The following is a 5,567-nucleotide window of genomic DNA, read 5'->3' on the forward strand; positions in this document are numbered from 1 at the left end:
CGCTGCCGATACTACAAAATCAGGCTAAATCCTCACAAATGTGTCTTCTGTGTTGAATCTGGCAGACTTCTCGGGTTTATCATTTCTAGAGAGGGCATCCGTTTGGATCCCCTTAAAGTCGAAGCTATCGTCAATCTCCCTCCCCCAACTTCTTTGCATTAGTTGCAGAGTTTGCAGGGGAAAGCCAATTTTTTACGTCGTTTTGTTCCCAACTATGCCGAGGTGGCTAAAGGTTTTACACGATTACTGAAGCGTGATATCCCTTTTCATTGGGATGCCACAGCTCAGGAATCTTTTGAGCGTCTCAAGAGTCTCCTTGTTTCTGCTTCATTGCTTCGTCCTCCGAATTATTATCGCGACTACACAGTGTATTTATCCGCCGTCTATACCACTATCGGCATGGTTCTTGTTCAAACTGATGATGATAACTCTGAACATGTTATTTATTATCTCAGCCGCAACCTATTAGACACGGAAACTCGATATGCTTATATCGAAAAGTTGGCACTAGCCGCAGTTTGTGTTGTACAACGCTTCCGTCATTATATTCTTTTGCGTACTACTACTGTGATTTCTGATTGCAACCCCATGACGTATATATTGTCACGCCAGTTACTGGGGGGCAAATACTCAAAGTGGATTGTTATCCTCCAAGAGTTTGACTTGGAATTTACCACTGCCAAGTCTAAGAAATCCCTTGTGTTTGCTGAGTTAATTTGCTCTTTGCCATCTTCTCCCTCGACCTCGCCTGTAGAAGATCAAATTCCAGATGAAACCCTGTTCCTCATTAGCACCCTCGATCCATGGTACGGAGATATAATCACATATCTGCAAACGTCCTCCTTCCGCCCGGGTGTGTCTAAAGACGCTCGGCGGAGGATTCGTCATCAATCTCAACCATACCGTATCATTGGAGATACATTATATCGTCTTGGTGCAGACTCTGTTCTCCGTCGTTGTCTTACTCTAGAGGAAGCTGAATGGGTTCTAAATGACTGCCACTCTGGTGCTTGTGGCGGACATATGTCCGGATATGCTACAGCCCAAAAAATCCTTCGTGCTGGCTATTTTTGGCCCTCTATTTTCAAGGATTGCATCCTTGCCATCCGCTCTTGTCATGAGTGCCAGATATACCAACGGAAAATGCGAGCGCCTTCTGCTCCGTTGCACCCTGTGGTTTCCACCGGCCCATTTGCAAAATGGGGCATTGATTATATGACCTGTAACCCTCGCTCGGCCGGGGGGCATGGGTTTGTCATCGTTGCCATCGATTACTTTACTAAATGGGCCGAGGCAATGCCTACATTAACTAAAGACGGTCACACTGCGGCGCAATTTTTATTCAATCATGTTATTTCGCGATTCGGCGTCCCTCAAGCCATTGTCACTGATCACGGAAAGCATTTCCGTAATCATATGATGTCGGAATTAACAACCCAGCTAGGCTTGCAACACGATAGTTCAACTCCATACTACCCTCAGTCCAATGGTCAAGTTGAAGTTGTCAATAAAATCTTGGTTACAATGCTTCAACGTATCGTTGGTGTGCATAAATCTAACTCGCATTTGATGTTATTCCCTGCCTTATGGGCTTACCGAACCTCCGTGAAGGATGCCACTGGTTTCACTCCATTTCAACTAGTTTATGGACTAGAGGCCACCCTTCCAATTGAATGTGAGATCCCTTCATTGAAATTAGCCGTCGAGCTGCTTCCCAACACCACCCCGTTAGAAGAACGCCTTCTTTACTTAGAACGGTTAGATGAGACTTGTCGCCTGGCCTCTTTGGCCATCGAAACGCAAAAGAAGCGAGTCAAGACTCACTTCGACCAGACCGTCCATCCACGTTATTTCATTGAGGGAGACTTAGTCCTACTCTATGATCAAGCAAAAGATAAGCTAGGTGCAAGAAAGCTTGAGTCTATGTGGCTAGGCCCTTATATTGTCAAGAAAGCCCTGCAGAAAGGGGCCTACGAGCTGATTTATTATGAAGGAAACCCTCTTGGGAAACCCCGAAATGGGCTTTACTTGAAGAAGTACTATGCGTGATGCTGGTACATTTTATTGTGTACATACATGTACTTTAGTGTATTGTGTGTCGGTTTTCGAGACATAGCTACCACTTATTATGTTTTTCGCTTCTTGTGCAGATGTCGGATGCACCTTATGTTGGTTTCGTTGATGGTGCCTGCCGCAGTACCCGCGATTTGTCTTCTGCGGCATGGGTAATCTACGATCCTCATAGCGAGCTAATAGATTGCCAGGGTGTGTGTTTAGGCCGTACTACTAACAATGTCGCCGAATACTGTGCTGTAATCGAGCTACTTGCTAGAGCAATTCATTTCGGTATTCGCGCATTGATAGTGAACCTGGACTCTCAACTTGTTGTCCACCAGCTCAACGGGCAATATTCCGTCAGAAACCATCATATTCTAAGGTTGTATTTACGTGTAAGGTTGTTAGAAAGGCATTTTGATTTTATTACATATCAACATGTTCCAAGACAATTAAATACATTATCTGATGCATTAGCCAATCATGTATTAGATAGACATTTGCATAATTTGTAATTAAAACAGTATATAAGCAAGCACATGAAAACACAATAATGAACCATAAACATATGTATATATATATATATACGTGTGTGTCATAATGTTTGCGCCGCGCGCATTACATAACCCAAAAATAATACATGTCCAAGTCCCATACAGCCGCTGACAACATGTCTCTCAAAATGTACAAAAAATGAAACCTAGGCGTCTAAGCACGGTGATGCTCATGATAGCATGTCACTGCCCGCACCAAACGTCTCAACAGACGATGGACGCGAGTAGATACTCCCACCGTGTGTCTCTGATATGCTCTAGGCACGTCGGCCAATCTGCCATAATCTGGTATTCCTCGAGTAAGGGCCTCAAGGTTCTGAACTAGATCATCCTCACCCTCCACCTAAGGGTCTGCTGCAGGTTGCGCTCTCCGCACGTTATGAGGCAAGTCGGCTTGTCGCTCTGCACCAACATCTGCATACATATAGGTGCTGTAAGAAACAGACATGAATTACAAAAACTTGAATATGTTAAAATATTAAAAACATAAAGGGTCCTTACCTAGCTCCTCGTCCCAGTCCTCTCCCTCAGGCAACGGGAGGTCTGGATCTCAAGTAAAATCAGTGCCCACATAGGGTCAGTCCTCCACGACGATCAACTGGTGTTGGAGCCAAATGAAGAACTCGGGCCTCCAGGCCATCTGCTGGCCCCCACCTCCTCTAGGCATAAGTGATTCCCATCGAGCCAACCTCGGCTCCCGTGGCACTGGGTCTGCCACTATGCCTCCCGGGATCCGGAATATCGGTAACCGCTCTAGGAAAAACGACACTATAATAGATCCATATCCAAACTACTTATTGCCATCACGCTTACACTTGGTAAGCTGCCTCTTTATATTTGTTGTCACTGCCGATGCCCAATCAAACAGTGTCGGTTGCAGACACTCAGTTGCCAGCAATAAGAGATTCTTGCTGGCCTCGTGGGGTGCCTGTATCCCAGCCGTCCGGGTGATAGTAAATAATACCACTCGTAGCACCAAATCTGGGATAGTGACAATGTCCACCTTGGCACTGTTAGATCCAAAATGGGCCCCAGGACAAACCCTTTCCATGACCTCACCCATCTTTTCCCCGGAAGGCCTGCTACCGGACAAGATGGGCCGTGCGCCCCGCCGAGATAGTCCAGTAATAAAATAGACATCAGAGACATCCAACTCCAATGTATGGTCCTTCAGGCGGAATACCTGATCCTCAATATCCCAGGCGTCCACGATAAACCTTAGTAACTCGGGCTGTGCACGTAGGTATGAGGTAAGGAAGAACTTTTTCAAGCCACATTCTCGCAACACATCCATACATGCGTCATCTTCCATCGCCATGGCATTTATGGCCTCGTGTTCTCTTTCTCTCCATTCTATTGACATTTTGACCAATACCTGCAACCAAAAACCGAAGATGTCATCAATAAATCAATGATGAAATCAAATATCAGAGAAAATTGCAAATCCAACGGTGAAAAGAGGGTAAAATTTTAGTTTGCGCGATTGGCGCGACTGTTTTCAAAACAGTTGCGCCAATGGCGCGTCTCCTTTAGAGAAAATTGCCCATTGGCGCGGTCCCGTGAAGAAAACTCGCGCCAATGGGCGCAACCCTAATTTTTGCAATCCTCCTTGCAGAGGATCATTCTGTGGAAGAAAAACTAAATAAATGAAATAGAAATGGAGCTAAAGATGAGGCCTCTTGCCTATTTCAAACGGCGGCTCGAATGGTCTCCTGGATTGGTCGCAATCAGCAGTTGAAATTTGCACCCAAAACCCTCCAACGGTAAACTCACAAGGTAAAAAGTGAAAAGTAATTTTATTTTGTACCATTTCACTATTTATAACTTCTTTTGGCTTAAAAATACATTAAAATAGTGTTTTTGTGAAATATTTTTATGTCAAAGTAGAGTTTTACGCTGTTTTTGAATGTTGACAGGGTTTAATGCCACTCAAGCAACATGACGAGCTCCCTTTTTGACTTTTTCGAGCTCGGTAAAACACGAGAAAAGATTACTTCAAGGTCTGCTTTCAGCTCTTTTCTGACCATTTAAAGAGGAAAAGATTGCCGAGTCGCTCCTCTTGACTCGTTAAATGGTAATAAGGGGCGGTCGTTTTAAGTTCTTTTTGTCGACCGTTAAAACATAAAAAGATTACCGGGTTTTTGTCGTTCCAAACTCGTTAATGGTTATGAAACGACGTGGTTTTGACCGCTTTTTTACTTTTTCAGGTCGAAATCACTAATTATGAAAAGTACTCCTCGATCATAATGATCGGGCGGTTCTTTCGGGTATTATTTTATACTTTTTCGGGCCCGAGAGACACAACTTTACGAAAAAGGACATCCCTGGAGTTTCCTTTTCTGCTGTCTTTTCAAACTCTCTAAACATGAAAAGACGCCGAGCTCTTCCTTTGTCAGACTCGTTAAAACTTAATGACATCGGATTTTGCCACAACACAAGCATATGCTATCCCCATCAAGCTTGTTAAAAATAACTGGGGTACTCGCCAGAAATGGCGGGGGGAAAAGAAAATTTTTGAACCATAATTATTACCGTGACGGCAGTATGTCGCTCTTGAACACGGCACTTTTCTGCTTTTGTGTCTTAGATTAAAAATAAGAGATGTCAATCTAATGAAGCACTAGTTGAAAACCTATAAAAGGAAACTCAGCGATTCATGTGCTACTCAACAATTAAAGAATCTATTTATAAAAAGTGGCAATTAATACACAATGTTAGCATGATTGGTTGTTGAGGTAGTATATCAAGTGAGCACGATTGGTTGCTATGAGACCAAAAACATCTTTAGTTGGTGAGATATGATGAGTCCAAATTATGGTACATTTTTTACAATATTATGAAGCATAATCATAAGAAATTATATGGCCATTATCAACCCATTATTATCTAATTTGTAGATATTATGCAAGATAGGACAATACTTCATATTTTGAATAAATAATCCATAAATGAGAAAAA

This window comes from Pinus tabuliformis, chromosome X (assembly GCF_031772625.1).
Source record: "Pinus tabuliformis cultivar Carrire ecotype Pingquan chromosome X, CPIR1, whole genome shotgun sequence".
Taxonomy (NCBI): domain Eukaryota; kingdom Viridiplantae; phylum Streptophyta; class Pinopsida; order Pinales; family Pinaceae; genus Pinus; species Pinus tabuliformis.